This window comes from Vanessa cardui, chromosome 3 (genome assembly GCF_905220365.1).
Source record: "Vanessa cardui chromosome 3, ilVanCard2.1, whole genome shotgun sequence".
Taxonomy (NCBI): domain Eukaryota; kingdom Metazoa; phylum Arthropoda; class Insecta; order Lepidoptera; family Nymphalidae; genus Vanessa; species Vanessa cardui.
Window position 1 is genome coordinate 11,948,301 of NC_061125.1, and position 26,448 is coordinate 11,974,748.

A 26,448-nucleotide genomic window follows, 5' to 3' on the forward strand; every position below is an offset into this window, starting at 1 on the left:
TGAACTTGCAATCATCGGTTAAGATGCACGCGTTCTAACCACTGGGCCATCTCAGCTCATTTTTATGTGCATAAAACAAATATATAAACTTTTAACAATCCAGTTTATTTTCAAAACAAATACTCAAATATGCAAATATTAGCAAAATAATTTGTCACGGGTTGCAGTTTATTAAAAATACAAATTAATTTAAAAACTATTTGCTATTTCGAATATTTACAAATGCAGATATGTATTGAAATTAAATAATCATGGACATGATATTTTCAACCAAATTGGACTGTATCAATATTTTAAATATTATACGTAAATTTAAATGGAGATAGTTTTATTTAATTCCTGATATCGACTTATGTTTACAGTAGGTACTTATGCGTAAATAATACGGTGAAAAATTTGTTAAATATTACGCTACGTTGACTGAGCTTAGGGTAATTCTACTCCAAGAACTGAGAGGTAAAGAACAACTAAAGAAATTATATTATAACGCATCTCCATGTGGTGAAAGAAATCATGGAAACATATTGAGAAAACCAGTATGTCACATACAATGATTCTACATGTGTATCCGTTGGCCCCGTTAGATCAACTTGTGTGATCTTCAAACTTCACAGGTAATTCATAGCCTAGCTAGCAGTGCTGTTCTGTAAGAATTCACTACGTACCCACTTGAAAAATGTTAACAATGTTGACTTACAGTGTTACGCCAATTTGATACGCGTCTCTTATGAATGTCATAATGATTAAAGTCAATATCGCATACAATTTTTCTGAAATATTACACTCTTGTTCCGTGGTGAGGTACGAGTTACTTCTTATAGAATATCTTTACAGCAGATAATTTACTCTTCTACGTTAGTATAGAAACTATAATATGAAAACTATTACAATTAAATTGATGCTTTTTTATGTATACAGAGATAAAACTACTTATTATGTAATGTTATTTACTAAATACATTCTTTCACGAATTATGAAAATGATACAGTAAATGAACGATGGAAGGAAAAAATAATTTAGAAATAGAACGCACGTTACTGTGGGTTGATTTATGAAGCCTTAAATGTTACGTAACTCAGTTCCTGTGGCGGTCGTCTGCATGTCATTGCATTGCATTAATTTATAAGAAACTTTGGTAAAATAAAAAGTAAAATTATGTTTTGTTATATATAAAATATTTTTGGATGCAATTCCGTTGCTCGATTTTGAGACTAGCATATTCTCGGTAAAACTTTTCAAAAATAATGTGTATTATAATCAATTTCTTCAACGCCGTAACCAATTTGAATCCTGAAAGCCGCAGATCGAATCGACGATCTTCATTTAACAGTTGTGTTATTTATACTCTGAGATACTTATGTAATACGTACACAAACATAAATAACACAAATTATCTTGAAAAAACTATATATTACGCCAGCACCGTAACTTTCTAACACAAATAAGGGGTTAAACAAACAGTGCCTAAAATAAACCTGACGCAGTGATAAATTATTAAAACTTATCAAGTCGGAACGACGTCTTGACATCCCTTCATTACGCAAACGTGGCCTGTAAGATATTAGGCCTGTAGGATTATTTAGGCCTGTAACAAACTATTTTTGATCGCGTTTTGGTTAGGGATTAACTTTATAAATAATAATAATGTTATATATCCCATGCTTTGAGTAACTAGGATTTCTATTAGTTTTTTAAATAATACATATATTTTTTATTATTAATCGTTTATTATAAACATAATAATTTCTAATACTTTTTATAAAAATCATATGTACTATTGAATACCTATATACACATATTATGTATGGTATTGTCTGTCACCTCATTTTAAGATAAAGTAGCCGAAGACATATCATTAGATCGGCATACTTTTATAATACGCTCATATATAAGTATAATTTTGTTTGTGTGTGTGTGAATGCATTTTTATGTAAAACCAATCAAAAACAATATTAAAATGTATAGTAAATAATGTGCTTCAGTCTGATTTTTGGTTTGCCATGGTGGAAATGGTATGTGCATAGGTTCAACAATTATATGCAGTAGGTTAGTGGTGTCCATTGGCCAACCGTTGGCTGTCCAACCGAAAACAGCTTGGGCGCCAATTTTACTAACAAAATGTCACTTCATCGGAATCCAATCGAAATTACTGTAATCCTATTCTTCACATCAAACATTACGATCTAGTTGGGCTTCGATCGTTGATGGATCGAAGTAAAATCGGAATCGAAATTTAATCCATATAAATAAGTAGTAGTAGTAGAATTCACCCTCATTTCAATTCGGCTGATGTTTATTTTTATGATGAATAGGCGAATTTACAACGAAAAAGCATGACCGTTATAAATTAGCGGAATTGACCCCCAATATGCCATAAATATCAATTGTATAACATAACATTATTTAACATTTTAATATTATTGCGTATATTTTATAAATAAATTTCTTGGTGGCTGAGCCTTGTGTAAGCCCGTCTGGGTAGGTACCACCCACTCATCAGATATTCTATCGCTAAACAACAGCACGCAGTAATGTTGTGTTCCGGTTTGAAGGGTGAATGAGCCAGTGTAACTATAGGCACAAGGAACACAGCATCTTAGTTCTCAAGATCGGTGGCGCATTGACGATGTAATAAATAGTTAATATTTCATACAGCGTCATTGTCTATGGGTGATGGTGACCACTTACCATCAGGTGGCCAATATGCTCGTCCGCCAACCTATTCCATAAAAAAAAATATGCCACGTATTCAGATTTCTTCGTTCGTCAGTGTTACCTAATTTAAAATCAAAATTCGAGGTCGGCTCCGTTGAGATATAACTGTTAGAATATTTCAATAATCACCATTACACGCCTGTCTGCCCTAATAACTACTGGTATTAGTTTCTTGTTGTCTGGATTCTTCTGACGAGATTTCACGGTCTACCGATCAGACTCGACTTAATTAAAGAATCCCCTCAGCAGAAAATAATTAGAATCAAAGAAAACTTCTACGTGAACGACCTTTACTGATTAAAACACTAACTTCTGTATAAATTCAATGTTAGATTCAAATAGAAAATTATTATTCGACTTAAAATTATTGTAAATTAGTCATAGTTATTATGATTTTTATATTAAAACTAGCGATCCGTCCCGGCTTCGTACATGTGCAATGCTGACAGTAAATATACAAAATAATGACTTTCAACGTTCACAGTTTTTCAGTCGTTATCAGTGTTTCTTTACTGTATTGTTCACGTATACAAAATCTTTTTTCTCGAATGACTCTGTCTAGTAAAACCTCAACACAGTCCGTTGTGTAATTTTAAAGATCTTGAAACATAGGGACAGACAGCGGTGAGCGACATTATTTTATACTATGCAATGATTGCATATATATTGTTTTATATAGCTGGCAAGTAATAAAAACAAATTAAATAATATATTTCGAATTTGGAATATCCCGTATACGTCCACTGCTAGGCAAATTCGTTTGTAGTTTATTCCAGCACGCCGCTTCATTGTGTTTACGTATGAGACAAAAATCCTATAAAATTATACGAAGAGGTTTCCTGGCAATGTTCTCCTTCATTGCCTCAATATAAGCCGGCAAACATTAGTCAAATATCACGTGTTCTAGCCAAAGATATCTATATATCCCGACTCTATTATTATCTATATATCTTAGTGTGTAATAGAAAATAGATTCCTCTTGACCAATGAATCTTCTTGAAAAGATTAAGAGATTACAAATAGGACACTTGTACAAAGAACACGATAAACTGTGGCCATTCTAGAAGACCCTTAGACAAGCCCATTAATTACTAGACCCTGCAATATATCCAGCCAAAGAACTTAATATCTAAATTAAGGGCCAAGAAAAGGTTTAATTGCCCGAAGTAAGCCGGCGGGTGGCTTGATATGTGAGTTCAATTAACTGCTTCTATATTTTGTTTCGGTTTAAATTTTTAAAATGATATCGTTACTATAAACCGTCAAAAATATCTATCAGTAAGGACATTCAAATATCATTTACATTTTTTATAACTGGCAAAAAATGAATTTTATTTAAATATTTAAAATAAGAACACAAAATGTTAAATTATTAATTTAACATTTTGTAGCACTAAGCAACCATACTTCGAATACGATATTCTACCTATATATTTTATATTAAATAATTATGTAACTTTAGACATAGTCTAGAACCTTCGATCCCAGGTATTCTGGAAAGTTCTACTATATCGATCAACTCGCAGTTGATTGGCTCTGGAATACGAACTTCAATTTATTTTCTTTCTCAGGCTAGCAGTAGGACATTTTACAGAGTGTCACTATTTCCAAAACTTTCGATACTCGATTTCATTTGCTGATTGTCATGGGAAATTCGAGCAAGTTATTCGATTAAATTTTCTTTTAACCCTAGCTGTTTCTTTGTATCCCGATTCAATTATTTCCGTAGTTTGTATTTCGAGTTACATTCCGTTACTAATATTAGATACCGTTGGCGGTATCTGCTAGTAATACCGAAATACTTGACAAGCGATTGTGAGCTTTATTGTCTTTGGGGATGTAATAACTATTATACGTGATTATGAACTCACATATACAAAACATTTACCAGTATGTAGTATTTCAATGAATGGGTAAATCGTATATAATAATATTACATAATACTATTCGTAAATAACGATTAATGAATTATTAAATGTGTATGAGTACACTTTGAAAGAAGTAAATAATCTACTTTGTATTTGTATAATTGAAACTGTCAAATAAAATCGATTTTAAATCGTGTTTATTTATTCGCTAAACCTTTAAAATTTTTAATAAATATTAAATACATTCGTTTAATTATCTCAAAACTGTATAATGACATAAAGCTTTAAAACATCATAATTGAAAAATAATCCAAATCCAACAAAAGACAATCACATTAACCCAATTACGTGTCGATAATGCGATTTCATTAATCGAACATTTAATTAAGATCGAATCTCGTTTGCACGACGATTCGTGCCGCAAATCTGAAGCTCACGATTTGTTTTATCGTCCCGAATGCATCGATGCAGTCATTCACTCGTTTAATGTTTATACGGTAATCCTACACTGGTACCGCTAATACGCTAAGATTGTATATTAAGGTTGAGTTCCGTCAATGCGATTACGTCTGAATCGAGGATTGAAATGTTATTGTTGTTTAGTTAAAACAGTGGGGACGTATAATATCTGAGACATTTTTGTCGTAAATGATGAGTGGTCAATAATGAAATAGATTTTCTTCTGTACCATTGTCATAAGTCATGGCATTTGACTTTTATAGTATGCTATGTATTTTTTTTTCTTTTTTTTTTATGGTATAGGTTGGCGGACGAGCATATGGGCCACCTGATGGTAAGTGGTCACCATCGCCCATAGACATTAACGCTGTAAGAATTATTAACTATACACATATTACACAGTTACACTGGTTCACTCACCCTTCAGACCGGAACACAACAATACTGAGTACTGTTGTTTGGCGGTAGAATAACTGATGAGTGGGTGGTACCTACCCAGACGGGCTTGACACACAAGCACAAAGCCCTACCACCAAGAAGAAAATGTATTTCAAACATTGTCATTTCACTTTAAATGAAACTTAATAACAATTAAACCTTAAGTGTTAAGTATTGTTAATAATAAGTTTTTATTCAATAGATTATCCGTCGATCCTTTTATAATTATTTCCGTAGCATCCAAAACATTTATCAATAAGACGCGTACTAATAAAAAACTAATATTATTGAATCGCAATACGTATTAGTGGAACTCCACAAATGGCTGTTCACGTATGAGAATCCTCTGTAAAACGCTGATAGAAAGATTTCGTGACTATAGAATCACAAAACGGGAGTCGAAGTCGGAAATCAAATCCAATTTACTTCATTTGCTCGCCAGTAAAGTTCACATCTAACTCTTGAATTGAACGGATTACTCTGAAATGAAGTTCCTACTGCGAACGTTTCCGTAGACTGAGCGTTGATGCTTTTGTGTGTTAGTACTTACTTTCTTGATGAAAATTTGATTTTAGAAATGTACATTATAAAACGTTTACAAAATAAACAACATAAATATACTCTTTACTAAGCATTTTAGTATTACATTTTTAGAAGCTCTTATTTACCTCAACTTAAGAAGTAATTCTGAACTTCCTTTTTTATACGGATTATACATAAAAAATCTATATAAATATAAAATAAGGCTTATTCTCGATGTGTTCCTGAACCCTATTCATCTGGTTGAGATTAAATTTTGGTGAATTCATAATCTCCGAAAAAGGTTCCAGTATAAATAACAAGGATTTTCATATATTTTTCCTTCAATAAAACCGTTCTACATAAGCTATTATAAAAATAAATCTTAGTATACAAACGAATACTTCTATGAACAACAAAAAAAAAAGAACTAAATATTCGTGTTTTATATCTAATTACTTTTTTGTTCCATTTGCTGTGGAAACGCTTGGCCCTTGGAATAGTGGTGCAAAAAAGCTTCATCAAAAGTATAACACCTCGCCTCATTGCTTTCACTGGTGACAGGAGTGCTGGTTCGTTTTTTTCCCAGAGGATCGGATTTGCGATTCAACGGGGAAATGCTGCTAGCATTCTTGCCACCTTTCCACGCGGTCAAAATTTATACAGTAACTAGTTTTTGTTAACATTTGTATATATATATTAAAGCATTTAATGTTGTTAATTCTTGTATAAATCAAATATAAATAAATGAAGATGAAATACATACATAATATTATAATAAAAAAATTGTGACGTATATATATTCCAATTTTCTAAAAAACACTCCCAAGGACTCTCTTGGTCCGAGACTAGATAGTTCTTCAACCATCAAACTATCTTTACATAATTTAGAACTTTAACATTGAGAGGTTTCATTGTTATAGTAACTTTAGTTGAACGCATAACTTTGAATATAAAATAGACGGACAAGATATCGTTGATAGTACAAGTTTAAATGTTAATATTATCAATATAAAATATAATGATCAGAAGTAACGACAATTAAATCAAAAACTAAATAAACTATGCACGTTTTTACGAACATCATATCAATATCTGATTATCGTAAAAAAATGCTTAATAATTTTTATTTCCAATTATCTTTATGAGCCGAAATGGCCCAGTGGTTAGAACGCTTGCATCTTAACCGATGATTGAGGGTTCAAACTCAGGCAACTGAATTTTCTTGTGCTTAATTTGTGTTTAAAATTCACCTCGCGCTCGGTGGTGAAGGAAAACATCGAGTGGAAACCTGTATGTGACTAATTTCAACGAAATCCTGCCACATGTGTATCCAACAGCCCGCATTAGTGCTGCGTGGTGAAATATGCTCCAAGCCTTCTCCTCAAAGGGAGTAGCCCAGCAGTGGGAAAATTATAGACAGTTAATGTAATATAATGTATGAGATAAAAATACCATCCTACCACTAGCCCGTCGTAAAATATTTGAATTTTTGAATAGTATTAGATATAATTATCATATGAATAGTATTAGATATAATCATCAATAAATAATCAATTGAATAAAAAAAAATTAATACTCTTCAATTTAATTTCTGTCTATAACGGTTTTTTAGAACATGGCGCCAAACTAGATATTATACAGTCTGGTCTAATTTAGCGCTAATTAGCATTTTTATGTCAAATGTATTAGGCGTAAATTTTTATGGGGCTGGGACTGGCAATACAGATAGTAAATTTATAAAATATTAACAGTTTCTTACGCCCATAATAAAACTAAAGAACTAAGAAGTTTTAGTAACCCATGTCCCTATAGTTACATTGGCCTACTCATCCTTTAAACCGGAACTTGGCATTTATACTAAGCATAAAATATGTCATGATGGTATCTACCCAGACGGGCTTGCACAAAGCCCTACCGAGTAAATGTGGGTGTAACCTTTAGCTAATAATTAAAATGATTCAAACTAATTATCATCTATCAACACTAGAGTGTGCCCCTTCTACGAATCGCTTTCACGACACTCAAACTCAAATTCCTTTATTCAAAATGGAAGCATTATACTACTTATTGACTATCAAATACATATAAACTACTACCGGTTTGTATGTATACTTATATTGAATATGAATAGAAATAGCCAAGAGGTGATCATTTCATTCCCAAGGTGTGTTATCAATCATAAACTTACTAATTGTATAGTAACCATTCGCACACAAGCGTTCCTTAACATAATTTTTTGGTATAGGCTGGCGGACGAGCGTATGGGCCACCTGATGTTAAGTTGTCATCATAACTAATAGACAATTACTCTGTAAGAAATATTACTTAACTATTCTTTACATCGTCAATGTGCCACAACCTTGGGAACTAAGATGTTATCTCCCTTGTGCCTGTAGTTTCACTAGCTCACTAATCCTTCAAACCGGAACACAACAATACTTAGTACTATTATTTGGCGGTAGAATAACTGATGAGTACCTACCCAGATAGGCTTGCACAAAGCCCTACTACCAAGTGGATTTTCTTATAAATTTGGCAATTGAGTCAGTCTCATTCTACCTGATCAAGTATGACCAATTTCTTACTAATTTTTGGTACAGTATCGTATGAAAAAACTACGTCATTTGATTCTGTAACTATAAAAAAAACTATTATATTCTTATCAGTTTATAATTGCTTATTTGTAAAACGTAACAACTTATTTCACAATAAATCTTAGTTTTCATATTTCTTTGTTCCTCTTTTTTCACCTGTTCTGTTCTTTTCAATATAAATAATAAATCTGCTAACTGTTTATAAAAGCATTGCCTTGCTACAAAGTACACTTTGAATGAGGAAACCAAAAAAATAAATAAAAATTTCCTTCGCAATTCTTTAAAAATAACAGCGTGGAAGCTATGAACTAAACGAGTTTTTGTCGTGAAAAGTTAGGAGCGAATGAAATACCAAGCCGTTTTTGCTGAACGCTAACGCCAGTCCAGAGGGAGATTCAGCTTAACCTGACAATCCACTGATTGTATGTATCACATGCTTTTAAACGCTTCATATACTTTAAAAAAAAAGTTATAACCTCGTTACTTTCTAGAATATTCTTCATATAACTTTCATTATTTGATCATTGACAATTTACGTATACAATATCATGAGGAAATGTTATTCTACGTATAAAAACGAGAACAAATTCAAACAATAATTTACGCAATCCAGATAAAACCGGATTCAAATGGGTTGAATCCAATGCATTTGTCTCGCGTAAAATAGCGTGATATATTATTAAGTGGAGCGTGAGTACAAAAGACGCAAAGCAGCGACGGCTATAATGAAAAACTTTATTTGCACAGTTGACAGCATAGAGCGTTCAGTACGTATTCTTTGATCGCGACAAATGGAAGGAGGTCCCCGGGGCATGCTCCTATAATGATTGCCTTTAAAAGAAACTTGCAGTGTTCATTATTTAAAAATCTAAGTGTAGCAAAAATGGGTGCGAAATTAGTTTTGTTTAAATCGTCCACGTGGAAGTTGTAGATGGGCATGACCGAATACGAAATTACTTTGACGTTATGACAAGCTCTGGACAAATTAAAATGGTTATTAATGGAATTTTAGCACTTCTACCCAGAGTATCCTTAACATATAATAAAAACCCAAATAGGTACTATGTTCCTTCCTTGTAATCTGTAAATGTACCTTCATGTCATCCAATCACCTGAAAACGAATTTTACTATGAAGAGATAACTTTGTTTCTTTTTGTAGGGTGTAACACAGTCATTAGTGATTCATCATGTCTAAGATCCGATGATTGGTAGCAACAGGAAAAACATTTAAAATAAAATTTGACGCCAGACAGGTAATTGTTTGCCAAAGTCATTGGATAAAACTAGTCTATGAACTGAGCCGAGTAAAAATTTTAACGTAATCCATATGTCCAAAATCTAGTTTTAAAATTGGAACATTTTAAAAAAAATAGTAAGTACAGCTATTTAAAAATGTTTATGCTTGTGTGATGTAGTCGTGACATTAAACCTCAGACGTGACAAGTAAGTGTCATGACTTTCACATACATTAATGCGCGTGCTCGTCTAAGATATAATCTTAGCTGGTTATACGAGAATAATTAAATATGATACCAAGTAACAAATTGCTTTAATTTTTATTATTAAGCTTTTCATTGCTGAGATATCCTAGTAGCAGGAAGACGAGAAGCTTGACTGAACATTGCGTAGGCCGAGTAAAATAGATGTCATTTCATACCCTTAATTTGATTTTTTTCCTTATCTGAAACTTGGAAAACAATCAGTGAACCTCAGTGGTAGAATAGGGATTAGACTCTCTTTAATCGACTAATCATTTTTCTCTAAGATTTAAAGAACTCTTACTTACTTCACTATTATTACTTGCTTACCTTATTATCATACATATTTCGAAATATTGCGAAATCAAATACAAATTGTTATCAACTAGACATCAATTTAGAAATAATCTTATTTCTTCAGCATTTGACGATAAAACATTCAATTTAAAGTGGGCGGACAAGAGCTTGTATTTGAATAATATAAATAAATAACAATTTAATATTAAATTTAAAGGATCGTTATTTTAATATTATTTCCTTCAATATTGTATAAATAAGATCGAGAAAATCAAAGATTGTATTAATATTATAAATGTGATAGTAACTCTGTCATCTGTCGCTCTTTCACGACCAAACCGCTGGACCGTTTTTGATGAAATTTGGTATGAAGCAAACACGAACTCCAAGAAAGGATTTAGACTACTTTTTGCCTGACACATGACAACCAAAACCCTGAAATGCGAGCGACTACTAGAATTGTTATATAACATAATGTAATTACAAACTATATTCCCTATAAAGTTCCAGCCGTCTGGGTCAGTCTCATCAGGTATAAAAGGCATTTGGACTAACAGTTTTAGAATATATATAATTCATTTAAAAAATATATATGAAAGTGAAACGTAATTTATTCTACATTATTGCAACTTCTTTTTTCACTTACAAGTAAAAAAACTTAGTCACGTTCTTTAATTTTAAATTAATGTTTTTTTTTTTATAACGTTTCTAACATATATGATACGTCGCAAAAGCATAATAGTCGTTCTACAAACCAAAATAAACTTTACGTACTTACATTTTCTGTTTTCTAAATATTGTCGACGCTTTATCATAGCTATAAATTCGTGTGCACTCATTTTAACCGACCATAAAGGAAGAAACTACAATAAAACAACAATATAACCGAAGCAAAAACATTAGTTATGTCCATTATAAGAGCGTTTTTATAAAATGACGAACATTTTTTTATTTTTTGATATCTATGCGACATTTTTGTTAATGTTCAAAAAAAGAAATAGTTTTTGAGTTCATACCGAATTATGGATCAATTATAATATTATAGTATATTAGCGTTATTTTCCAAGTCGTAATGATTACAATTATACGTCTTGATTATTTATTTCAGTAAGAAAATAATTACATCGAAATGATAATAAAATAACCATAATGATAACAGTAAAACTTAATCTCAGTTTAAGCATTGTTTAGGTACGAGTTTGTAGTATTATATTGCTTGAAAATGACACTATTTTGCGTATTTTCTCATCATAATATTGCTTCAAAATATTTGTTAATTTACTTGTGAAATGTTGAAAACTGACTTTCATTGTTTGATGCGTATTCGTATATCCTTTAATTGATATAATCTTGCTATGGCATTTTTTAATCGTATCTTCCAATTAATTTCAAGTTTGTTATTATAGCTTTACAGATAGGAAAGCGATATTTGTGTTATAGTTTGTAAATAATCTGACGACGTCAAATTATATCACATCAAAGCAAATTCCACAATATTTATCATAAACATCAGAATATTCTTGAACGTAGTATGATCTTTGATCTTAATAGTTTCTGTACAAGTTAAGCGAATTCACACTGATTTATAATAACTACAAAGATTGAATCAATTCAGCTTATGCCAAAGTCACTCATACAGTTACTCACAAGGCGAGTTATATACTTCAATAGAGTTTTACATATTGCCGCGACCCTTATCAAAGAAATGTCAGTGGCGATCGAATTTATTATCAAAATAAACATTCGAAATGAGCTCACATTTAAAAAATTATATTGTAAAGTTCAAAAGGAAATCATTAAGGGTATTAATAACGATTCATTTCTAAATTTGTTGACGCTCTAGTCACGTCCTAAGGATTTTGTGAACGGTTAAAAACACTATTAGCTTAATCGTTAAACTTTGAATGAGTGACATCTCTAAACAACGAATTATTTTTAAGATTTTTTGTAGCGTTACAAGTGAATTTGGTCTTTATTACCAACTATTAAGGTTGAGAGATAGTGAAAACAATTTTATTGAATGTATAAATAATTTTGTATTAATATGTTTCCGAATATGTCGTATACGATTTTGTGCGTTCTTTAATTTAATGTTAAGTATTTTTGGAGTGTATTTATTTCGAAGCAACTCCTTATTTTGCTATGTAATCACATGTTTTTTATACTATATTTAAGAGTTTAATTTTGACGATAACGGAGTACAAATATATTACAACTTTATTTCTTTTGTACTAGATTAATTGGCTTTATATACACAAACTTAATATTAGAGATATTTTTGTCATACTAGCTGTGTATTTATCAAAAAAGTTATTGGTATAGCATATGCTACTCCTCATTACAACGACTTTATACGTATGTATTAAAACTAAACACTCCTATTTAATTATATGTATAGATTGGTAAGCGAACCAGTCAACACTGCTCAGTGACAATGAGCTTAAAGAAATATCAATTATTCCTTTCATTCCTTCATTCCAACGTCAATGAGTCACTGACCTTGGAAACTTAGATGTCATGTGCAGTCAGTCGGCTTGCACAAAACCCTACCACCAAGTATCAAAGTATTAGATTTCAACAACAAAACATTGTTTAAGTAAGACAAACCAAATATATCTAACACAGAATTCATTTTTCTCTCGTTACTTATGTAATTCAAAGCAAGAACTTCAGCCGTAACTCAAGTTACAATATCAAATAATTTAGACAAGAACACAGCCGCGGGCAAGCTAATAAATTGAAAAAAGATATCCGTTGCTCTTCTAAGTCCAAACAAAAAATAAAATTGAATTATACCGCCTAGCGAGACGTTCATTTCTTTTTTTTTACTAAGGACTTTTCTACTTTGTTTTCGAATGGCTTATTTATTGATATAGCATGTAGGAGATTAAGCTATAAAGTCTGATCGTATGCTGGGCGCGAAGCTGAGCACCGCGGGAAGCGAACGGCCGTAAGCATTACACATTTTACAACTATCTATTAACGCTATTCAACACCGCTTGGCAGACGAGTGCGCTACGGTTGAGCCATTATAATAATGTATTTAATTATATTGAACCCAAGTATGGGTATTAATCGAATGTATAGTTAAAGTGAATGATAAAAATTTATTGCGTTTTATTAAAATCTAAGTCCCCCTTAAATACGCTCGTATTGAGCTAAGGGGAAGCTAAGGTCTAAAGTTAGTCCTTCTTTTCTAGTCCTTACATAATTTGGTTCTTATTTTTGCATCTATGAGTTAATTTTTAATGAATTTTCTTCTATTTTATAACCTGATTCAAAAAGGAAAACACTATTTAAAACAAATATAAATGCTTAATTGTTTTAGAGTAATCGAACACAACTTTAATTTCATATAAACTCCAAGACAAAACTGCTCAACTTATACAAAGCTAATAGCTTATAGCCGCTAAGTACCACCTTAAGGAGTCGATTGTGAGGCGTGCCAGGAGGCTATTAGGAGATGACACTATGGTCGAATCTAGGCTAGTCTACACTAGCCAACATCAAGCAAGACAACGGTCAAATGTAGCCATATTAAGACAAAAAACAAAAAAAAAATAAAATTATGTAATAGCGTTGTATCTAAAATACATACGAACTAAAAAGGCAAGTGAGAGAGTCGGAGTCTTATGGAGCGTTTTATTGACCTTGAGAATTTACAAGCTCGGGACATCCGTTGGGTTTCTATATGTACTAGTAAAATATTTCAGTAATTCTATAAATAAAGATTAATAATAACAACAACAAACAACAACAATAACCTGTAAATTTCTCACTGCTCGGTCAAGGCCTCCTCTCCCTTCGAGGAGAAGGTTTGGAACATATTCCACCACCCTGTTCCAATGCGGGTTGGTGTAATACACATATTATTAATACACATATATACATTGTGATTAGAAACATGTAGGTTTCCTCACGTTATTTTCCTTTACCCCCGAGCAATTATAAACACAAATTAAACACATGAATATTCAGTGGTGCTTGCACCAGGCAATTTAGCAAGCACATATATATAGTGGTGGTATCATCGGTTAAGATGCACGCATTTACCACTGGGACATCTCGGCTCTCATTAGTAACAATTTTGATCAAATTATAATAATCTAACTTGTGAAAATTATAATTTTGTAATCAAAAATTTATATGATCATAACATGGCGCGTTCTTATAAATATTCAGCGTATGTAGAACTTAAATCATAATTAGTATAGACGGTGTCTGGTTCGTCCCCTGTGCATTAAAAGATCGCCGTGAGCATTTTACAACTATTAGTTAAGGCATGGTTTTATTACCGTAGCATTAAGCTGCATCACGCGAACAAAATGCTTAATACAAACTATTTAAGTATTGTAAATTCACCGTCATAAATGTACCTCGAAGCGATGTTTTTATGATCCTCTTTGACAAGGATTATTGCCGTTTTATTTTTAAGTCTTTATCTTGAACTATAATTATTAATAAAAGTAATATTAAATGCGTATTAAAATTGTATTTTATTTTTTATATTATATAAATCGTACATTTTTCGGTATAATTTGTGCAAACCTGTCTCGATGTGGTACCTATCGAAATGAGTCGTTGTATATTGTACCGCCGAATTGCAGTAGTTAGTATTTTTGTATTCAAGTTTGAATGGTGAGTGAGTCAGTGTAACTGCTGTAGCTCCAAAGGTGCTGCTGAATTGGTGATATGAGAAATGATTAATATTTCGAACAGTACCAGTCCCAATGCTGATTGACATTTATAAAATACTACTACAGATAAAATTAATCATTACATTCAAAATGGTAATTAATAATAACTAGAAATAAGTTACTTTTGAAGAAAATAATTTAAAGAATAATTAAAAAATATATAACTAATACGTACGAAAATATGTAATTAAAAACACGCATGCAATCACTTACTCATACATCATTACTATAATTATGTTTGAAAATCAACTAGTTTACTTTTATGGAGGTATAAAACTTTAAAGGAAGGAAATAGTTTACTTTTTTGTACCAACAACCTACGACAAACGTCCTGCGTGTTCGAAGCCTTAGCAGTTTATTAATCTTTATTATTTAAGAGTAAGTTCGTTGCGCTTGGGAGAAAGAGTTAATTTTTCATGCCTAATATTATTCGTTTACTATTTTTATCGTAGTAAATATATCTTCTTGAAAAGATTTCATAAAAATGGGCAAGTTTATTGTAATTTACGTTAAATATGATTTGGTTGTCTGTCAGAACAGAGGTCGGTACGAGAAGCTTAAATAAACGGATGATAATAAGCGAATGACGAGTCAATAGCAATTTCATAAATAAATAATATTGTATTTCATCCTACCCGCATTCTGAATTACGATCGCTTTGTTGAGTTATTTTAAATGTTAAAAAATTATACGCAGAGGGGAATCCAAAATTATCGACCAATAAAATCTCATAGCGCTTACTTCACGTACTTTACGGATTAGACGGGTAACCACTAAAATTATACGACATAACTATCCACTATTTACGTTCTTCCATACGTTAAAAGTTTAAAAAAAATAATAAGTCTAAAAAAATTGCCAGCATAAATTCAACTTTATTACTTGGGTATAGAATTCAAATTAATGCAATAATAAATTTGTTGTAAGTTAAAAGTGTGGTCAATTGTACTTATTTAAAACGGAACCCAGAGATTTTTAACGACTTTATCTCATAGAATAATGCCTACTTAAGCACACGTCCCGAGACGGTGCATATTTAACGATATTCAATTTATGACGATAAGAAATCGAGCGGCGAGTAAAAATTATAAAGATTCCTAAATTTATAGCACTCCGCCACGTAATCCGCTTAGCGTCATACAAATTATTGAGTGTGGGACTAAAGTCTGATATATTTTTCCGTTTACCTCGTTTATTCAAATGGACACGACATGTGCGCTTGTTGAAAACGGTTAAAGATAATCACATATTCAATTGCTTTTGTATATTTTTGCAATAGAACATCCCTCCATATAATTATATCGTAGAAATAACTTTATAAGTAATGCCCTAAACTTAATATAGTTTATGCATAAAATACAATTAATAGTGAACATATTTAAGGATTTTGTCGTCCGTCGTAAGCTATACCTATAAGCTAATATCCTAGCTATATTTATATATTAATATTAAAACGACTCCACAACCTCTTATAACATAGCATTGCTTAAAATACGTTGGTAAAACAATCGTATATAATATAATAAATATTATATATATAATCAATATATATATTTTTAGGATGAATACTCACTAATATTGCATTATTATTTAATTTATTTAAAACAAATGTATGTACCTAACCTTAAAGTCACTTTTGAGATAATACCTTCGTGGCACTAAAACAAAAATATCACATCGCTGTAATAGATTACAAAGAACGATTCAAATATATATCTATAAAAAAAATCTTACTTTTCATCATTAGAAGATTAATATCAAGTTCGAATGATCGAACAAACAAATGATACAGTTGAACGCGGCCATTGAACCGAACTGTCAAAAAATTTCTTTGTCAGCACACACAAGACAAGACAGTCTTAAGTCTTTCGACGATCTACTAAAAAACTACACGAAATATATCTCTTAATACCATTTGATGCTGGTACTTAATAATTCTCAGTCAGAAAATTGTACTTGATTCAAAAATGGAATGATCGTATTTGCTAGAATTTGCTTGAATTCTACAGCTACCTTTTAATATTAATAGTAAAACTAAGACAAAATTATTACAATATTTCATATAACGAACTTAAGCTGAGAGATGAAATATCCCATTGGAATCAACATTCCACTTTCAGTTACGTTTAACAGAAGTTTTGATTTTCTGTATTCGTTTTATAATTTAATTTTTTATCTGTATATTATTTATAAATAACATTTTTTATTTAAAATGTAAAAAAGCATATAATTATTTAGTAGAGTTGTAGTTTGAAATAAATATGTTTATATATCTAGTTGTAACTTAAAGTGATTTTTTATTAAATTACTATTAAAATATTTCAATTCTATAAGCTTTTTATTAATTGGCTGCATACCTATCGTCTCGTGTCTGCGTACACCTTAAAATGCTTGTGTCTAGCGACTAACAATAGATATCTATATATTAATAATTCATTGTCTTTATTTTTATTGAACTAATCACTTTATTGTTTCTCTCGTATAATCAATTATTCGATTAAGTTTCATATAAATGACGGCAGAGCTCCTATCAAATTCTTCGCGTCATTCATTAAACGCATAAGTATTATGTAGATTTTTTTGACTTTTGTCTATCGGCTGGCTTTATCGGTTTCTGTATTGTTTTATCAATCAATAGCAATAAATTTTATTTGAATTACATTTTCGAATAATCTTGTTATTAATTATAGAACAAAGTTTTATTATTAATCATATTATAAAATTCAATTAATCTATCATTTGTGAATCGGTAATGATTCAAATATAGAAGAGAGACGCTTCCACAAAAATCATTTTCCAAAATATATAATGGAACAGGTAGTCTTGTTATTTTTTACTTGAAAAAATATTATCACTGATTCCATCTAATTGATCAAATTATACTTTTCACAGAGTTATTATAATGAGCGTAAAGTTCGCGGACGCATTTCTCGCAAATCACTTCATTAAAACTCGGACGGGCTGTGACAGAGGGTATTTCGAATCTTTTTAATTGGCGTGAAAGTGTCTCAACAAGTCTATCTTTGTCCAAACAACCCAATGTTTTACTTGGACTACCCACGTCGATATTATTACAATCTTTCCGCTCATTACACGAGCCTGATTCGATTAAGTCATAATGTGTTTTATAAGAATTTTGTATGTTCAGCAATTAATGTTTATAGCCTAATTATACAAGTGTTTGCCTGCGGTTTTGTTCTAACACCTGAACCGACTTTACACGTTGTTAAAATATACCATACATCTTAGCCAGTAAGCTTAGTTTCCGACATTTTCGCATGCGATTTTCTTAACACGTGTCCTAATTAGATACTGAAACCTTATAATTAGCCACTAAATCAACTGGTGGTTGATTATAAGATTGCACATGCTGAGATCTTGGGTTAAAATCCTGTGTTAGGTCAATGAATTAAAAAGATTTTCTTTCATGATATCAGAAGAAGTTCTACAAGTAATTTGGCAGTGCTATATTCGTATGCCCCAGAAAGCGCGTAAATTTTTCCTACTCCTTATTTCTATGTATTAAATTTGAAAAGATTAATAAAAAAAAACAGTATAATAACATACGACTAACTATTTCATATATAATAATAGAAGTAATAACACCTTAAGAGGCTCTCGTTAGGTAGCTGGGTCAAGGGCCTGATGCAGAAGGCAGTACTCCTCGGCACGGCGCGTATTGTGAGGAAGTTCCTCTCTTTGGAGCCCTGACCACCGGTGGCTTGGACCCTGTTCCCGCCACTGGTTTGCCTCTGTATTTTATATTTTTAAATATATTTTATATGTTTGTATTTTATATTTAAAAATGTAATATTATATGAGTGAAAATAAATAAAAAGAAGTAATAAAAATGTAATGTAAGAATTGAAAACTTCAGTCAAGCGTATTCATCTGTCAGTCTATATAAAACTCTTTACCATGACTGATAAAAATCAACCGGAAATCCTTGCGGTGCTGAATTCGTCAATTAGTCATCGGAATCTAATGAACTTTACATATAATGTGATTTTTTTTATGAGTTTAATTTTTAATCCTTTTTGTGAAATGCTTATCGAAACTGGTACTGCTTAGTCTATCAAATATACAATCCCTAATAATAGCGGAAGTGTAAGAGTAACTGTGCTGTGTAAGTGTGCATTATCAGGCTGCAACTGCTGAACAGATTTTGATGAAATTTAGTATATTGATTGTTTAAATTCTGGGGAATGACATAGGTATAAAATTTACCCCTCGAAGGGGTAATATAAGGGTGAACGTTTTTATAAATTTAATTGAAGTAAAGTCACCAGTTCATCTAGTACAACAAAAGTACATCCAAATAATCAAATAAAACCACACGGTATATTAATAAGTCAAAATTATAAAGGTATTAATTCGCATGGAAAAAAATCAACTTCATACAATTCGTATAGATTTACAAACATGACACCAAAACAAGTTTATTTTATACATGTAAAAAACTCACGCCTTGAATCTGAGATACCAATCTATACGATAAAAAGAAAAATATGTTTCTTGTCTTTAATAATTGCCTCTAATGCTATGTGGAAGTTCTGATGGGACCCGATATCGAGTCGTGCATAAATTATTAATCTGTTTGTTTATGTATAAATGCAATCAAGTTTACGATAAGGTTTCATAAAAATAGTCCCTATATGCAGTATCTCTTGCCAGATGTAGCGCGATCATGATTTCGAACCTTTTTTTTTGTTTTTATTGATGTGAGAAACTTAATATATGTATGTAACGTAATGTAAAATTCACGCAATATTGAAGTATGTATGTTTATTATTTTACCTTTTGAATGTTTTTTGATTAAATCAAATAAATATCTACTACTAGATGATTATAATATATTATGTATTTTCTATAAATGACTATGACTTTTTATTATATTCGTTCTTGCCTGCCGATCAACCTGATTTAGACTATTTTCTTTACAATATTTATGTATTAAATTCTTTTCTTTGGTGTTTTTGTATATTTTGAAAATATATTTCATAGTTCCTTAAGACTTATACATTATAATCTTTTCATCAGAGGAAGAGAAGGCCATTATCATATACACATATCACTTTATTTCTTTTTAGAAAAAATAAAATAGAATAAAAAGTTCCTCATTCATAAGCCGGGAAAATTCTCACTATTAGCTGCACCTATCGAATTCCCCTTTTAAACTTTAAAGGTTGTCTTCTTAACAGACTTCTAAAAAAGGAGGTCGTGTAGATATGTTAAATTTCCATGCACGTGTGCCTAATTTTTGAAGTGTATGTTTGTATGTTTCTTCACGAATTAAAAGTCATATTGAAATGATCATTTTTTATTTAAGTTAGGTACACTTCAACATCGAAAACAGTGTAAGTTTCATTAAAATCGGTGTACATAGATATATTCTTTTTATTTTTAGTTCAATGACTGTTTCTAATTTTGAAGTCGATGTAATTTTTTTTTAATTATTAGTCCTAGTTATCATCTAATAACTTTATCATTTGTTAATGAAAAGAGGTTTGAAAATTTCAAACCAAAATACGAATATAATATATTGAAAAATAAGCTTATACAATCAGTTGTGAATTTTCCAGAACTATGTTAATTAAAGTTACCACCAGTTCGGATTTAATGGAATTGTTTTAAATGTAAACCGCCAGTTGGAATATAAATTTTACTGAGAAAAACCAGCAAGTAACTCAATAGTTACTCATTTCTAACATTCGAAATACAAAGTTATAACTGTCAAATTCACTTAAATATATACAACCTCCAAGTACTATAGATAACGGGCAAGTCGTATCAGATCATTAACCATAAAAAAATCTATGCAAAACGTATCGTGCATTCCTATCAAGATCGATATATATTTTGTCAAATTACTTTTTTGTTCCATTCGCAGTCGAAACGCTTGGCCCTTGGAGTATTGATGCAAAAAGCTTCATCAAAAGTATAACACCTCGCCTCATTGCCTCCACTGGTGACAGGAGGCCTGGTTCGTTATTTGCCCAGAGGATCGGAATTGCGATTCAATGGGGAAATGCTGCTAGCATTCTTGCCACCATACCACGCGGTCGAAATTTCTATAGTAACTAGTTTTAGTTCATATTTAAGCATTTAATGTTATTAATTTTTAGATCGATAGACCTTTGTTAATTTATCAATAAAAATCTTGTTGATAATTTTATATTAAAAAAAATCATAAGTAACTTTACAAATGATCTCAAAAACGTAATTAACGTTTACTTTTAATGAGGAATCTCATAAAAGAATGACAATTCGCTCTTGTATTGCGATCACGTTTAGCTCTCGCAGAGGTCGGGAGTTGGTTCCGAACAGCTAAACCAATCAGCGTCTATTGTGTCTATAAGATACGATATATTGGAACGACCGTTGTTTTAAGATAATCATTTCATTGTCTGTAAAATCTATTGTTTTAATGTTCCACCTACATAGCTATGTAGTGTAGAGGAAATTTTGTTCACAATTTGTCAAATCATTTTTACACGATAGAAAAGACGAACCTCATTCTTATTTTATTTAAATGACACAATTATGAAATACTATCTATACATAAAAATGCATTAATTCTATTGTTAGCTATGAATTTATTTAATTTTAGCTAATTAGTAAAAAATACTACGTCTATTACTGAGTTACTTGCCGGTTTTTCTCGATACTATAATCCGTAGGAGTTGAATGGCGTATAATCTGGTAAAATATAAAAGCCTACTTAATTTAAATTTATTGTGATAAATTTTGATACAACGTAAACAAAAACAATTTATAACAGCAATAACGCTTTACACACATTAGTATGACTGAATACTTCACCATTCTACTACCAGATAGTAATCATTTGTATTGACAAGTTCAATGTAAAAGACGAGTGAGCTAACATAAGGACGTAGTGAGAATCGTTTTATACTTCTCACTATGCCACAGGCTATAACATCTTACCATCAGATAGCCTGTCAGCCGATCAGCTTTACTAAAACAAAACAATATATTTATGTTTGCCTTTATCCTGAAGAAGTTTGGACATTATTCTACCACACACCTTTAATGCAATATACATATTAAACACTACAGGTTTTCTCACAATGCTTTTCTTGACTGCCAAACACCTTATGATTTATTAACATAATTAAGGTATATGGATATCGCTCTGCTTGCCCGGTCATTGGTTAATAAGATAGACACCTCTTAAGCATTGCGTCATCTCGGCTCATATATAAAACCTGTATGTACAATAAATATGAGTTTTTGAAAAGACATTTTTACCTATACAAATTTTTCAAATGTTTAATTAAAGAATCACAAGATCGTACCAAATTTGTTTCGTATAAGGCATTTAGAAACTTGTTATACAATTAAAATTAAAAAAATATATATTCGAATTAATATATTAGCATTTCAATTAAATTGTTTATTTTCTTCCGTTGTCACGATCATAAATTTGTAACCGCGAACAATCAAGTAGTAAGTGTTAAATGAGTAATTTTACACATCGACACATATTTGTCGAAGCACCAATCGAAGTGTGAATTGTTGTTAAATCACATGTACGGCTTTATCGGCTTTACAAATTGAAACAAATGACTTTGATAGCGTCAATAAATTGTCAATTTTTTTTAGACGATTCATGCTCGTGTATGAAACTGGCTTTTGTATTTTTTGCGTCCATATTTTTTAAATTTCGTCCATTATTTAAATAAAAATATTTATAGATACATTCATGAATAAAGTTGACACTTTTTCGTTCTATAATTATTTGATATATTTATACCGGATAACAGCTCCATGGCATGATACAAATAGACCTATAACACGGCTTGTTTCCAGTACTTACAATCAATATATTATATTGTCTGTAAGTACTGGTACTCAGACTTTATTCCAATAATAGGGTCCTACCCGCCTTAGTACATAAACTGTACCACAATCACAATATTCCATTGGTTACTTTTATCTATGGAGACTATTCCAAAACATGGAAGCCATTTGAAATGCGGTAGTGATCCTATACCTGCACAACAAATGATTTAAATCTTATATTACCCAATGTTCAAATCGTTTTGAGTATCGCTCCATATTAGCTGGCCTATAACAGACCGTGGCGCCTCCTTTCTAAATTTGTACCATTCCGAAATACGCTTGCTCCAACACATTATCCCATTTTATTACCTATAAAAGTCAGCCGGAACGTAGTACATTTGTGGCAGCCCTTATTTTCAGTACCTAATATAGCGATTTCTTTATTGGTTTTTTGTCCTTATATTTTATTGCTCGGGCAATGCATAGATTTTTCGGGCAATTTGTGTACTTTACCGCTTACCAATAAAACGGTGTTTACGTTAAGGATTTATTAGCAACGGATATTTTGCTTGAACGATCATTTTTATTATAATTCATAAAAATTTAAGTATCCTTTTGTAGCGCGAACGTGACAATCGTAGGGATCTGACGACTCAGCTGTTTTGAACGATATAATTTTTATAACAAGGAATGACCAGTGACGTCTGGTGCTAGCATATTTAGTAGCAATTTTTTATAGACACGTGCTTAGAATCTCTATATTACTAGAAACGGTTCATCTTGGTCTGGTAGATACCATAATACGTAGCGCCTAACAATTATAATTAATATTGTTGCATTACAGTTTGAAGGATGAGTAGTATGGTATTGATCAAGTGTAACTAGAGGCACAAGGGACCTAACACCTTAGTTGATGAAGTGGCATTTGTTATATAAAAATCGGTTATAATTTCATACAGTGCCAATGTGACCACTTATCCTCTGGTGGCCAATTTGCTGCCATAAAAAAAGCGTATCTTAAGCCGGAACGATGTTTATCAGGTGTTCATTTAAACACAGACCTCTCCTTCTGTCATCATTGTTTTGACATAAGAAAAAAGAAACAGTATTATTTGATTGATCACCTGCACACAACATTATGATAAAGACGTATTTGTAAAGATAGTTTAATATTCGTCGATTGATGTCTTACATAATATTCGTTCAAATGACTTATAAACACTTCTGATCACGAAGGTAATAAGCCATAACTATATACATATTTATTAACATTAATTAAGAAGAATATTTTATATATTATATGATTGCATTACCTTCTAAATTATTCAATACAATAAAAGTTATAATATATTGCAATACTTTATGGAATCATTATAAGTGCATTCTTAAAAAAACCTAGAAAAAAAATTACTTGACATAAAATATTTGATTCTAATACAAGGTCATGTTTGGACGACCGGATATACATACATGTAATAAAACAAAAATAAAGCATTCCAGTATTAATAATCTCAGCGAAGGCCTTCATTGTTGACCATCTGCTAACGTCCGCAAACTGTGTAATTTAATTATAACTTTTTGTTGCAATTTTTTTTTAGTAAAATTATCTCTCTGAGATCCTTTTGACGTAAGTATAAAAAATACTGTGAACCCGTATTTTCTCATCTCGGTACGATTCGTTGAATAATTTTAATCGCAAGTTGCACTCGAATTAATTAAGACGAATTACATAATATTTTACTATAAAGACATTTCTTTACAGTGTTGCTATTCTATATACCAAATGTTCATATCAAATATAAAATAAGTGATTTTTATAAATATTGGAACATTATATACTTACATTACTCCCATCCAAAAGTAAGTAATGTAATGAAAGCTAAATCACCTATGTTATGGAAAATCAGAAGTAACGACGGTATAAAAAACACCCAAACCCAAGACAACATAGAAAACTAATGAACTCTTTCTATATTGACTCGACTGGGAATCGAACCCAGGACCTCGGAGTGGCGTACCCATGAAAACCGGCGAACATACTACTCGACCACAGAGGTTGTCAACTTTTATAATTTTTATTTTGATTCTATTTATACTCAAAATCAAATCAAATAACTTCAAGGGAATTCTCTTTTAGCTAAAGATTCATTTTCAACGACGTGTCTTAATAACAGCATAAAAATATTTACACCATAGAATCATACAGCAAAAAATTATTATATGAATATCAGGTTACTATTTAGTACACAACACGGCTCTAGTAGTTTAAAAAAAATGAATTCTGAATGTACCAACACGTAAATCTTAACCCTTCAATGAGTGCGGGCGTGGGAATGCAAAAAACAGCGACACTTGAAACGACCCTACGCCAGATTCATTCACGAATTTCCTGCATGCAATGAAACCGCAAAAGCGCACTACCTGCAAACATGTGTAGTACATTCCTCGCGAATGTTTTGCTATGGGACACAAAGGCCCCGTAAAGAACTTGAGGGTTATCCGAATCTATTGAGATGTAAACAAAGTCATGTAAGCAACGTCAAAACAATATAAATTACATTCGCCTCGTTCGTCGAGGCGTTTTGACAGGTGCGTGACGTCATCATAACAAATAGGTTAATGATTCTGTTACGGAAACTAAACTATATATACTTTATAGTAGATTTACAAAATTATTTTCTTTTAAAACTTTTTCAGCTCCTATTTATTTTTTAGTTACTAGTTTTTCTATGTAGGAACCGTGTTGGACCAGTTGTTACATGGCGTGGATCTTAACCGATGATTCTGAATTCCAACTCGGTTAAAGAACCCCTGATTTCATTTGCTTTTATAAGTCATTTCGAGCTCGGTGTTATAAAGAAAACATCAAGTACCAAAACGCTCAAATACAGAGAATACGATTGCCCAGCAGTAGGAAAAAAATGTCACGTTATATGTTATACTTGAATATTTATTTATTTGTGGAATGACCGTATGTTTTCATCAACGCATCCAATCAAAAAAGACTCAATATCATTATTTTATCTCAAACTCAAATTTCTAACCCTATCTCCTTATCTTCGAAACTAAATACGGTTGAAAAATAAAGAAAGAAAACTACAAAACCGGCCATACATTAGACAACGCGGCGATCGTATTAATCAAACTGATAAACGAAAAGGTCAAATTCTTCGCGTCTGATGAATAATGACTCCGTAATGCTTGTGACAGGTCACGTAAAGCGTACACCGACGCCTACGTATTGAAATTCATGAATATTAAAAAATATATATATCGTAACATTTCATATTAATAATTGAAATATATCGAAATTGCTTCGTGACATTTGAATTTGGGTTTGTTGGAACTCTTGCGATATCCGATACGATATTTTTTTACTTTCGGCTGATTCAATATACGTCAAAACAATCAATATGTAAATGCCTTACACACTGTCCGTTACGAATGCGATACGATATACGACATTCAGTTCACGACATACTGTTGTTTTTTCTAGCAGTTAACGTCTTATTTAAGCCCTTGACTGATGGCCAATGATACTAGGTTTTTTGCCAGAAACCTGCCAATGTCAAT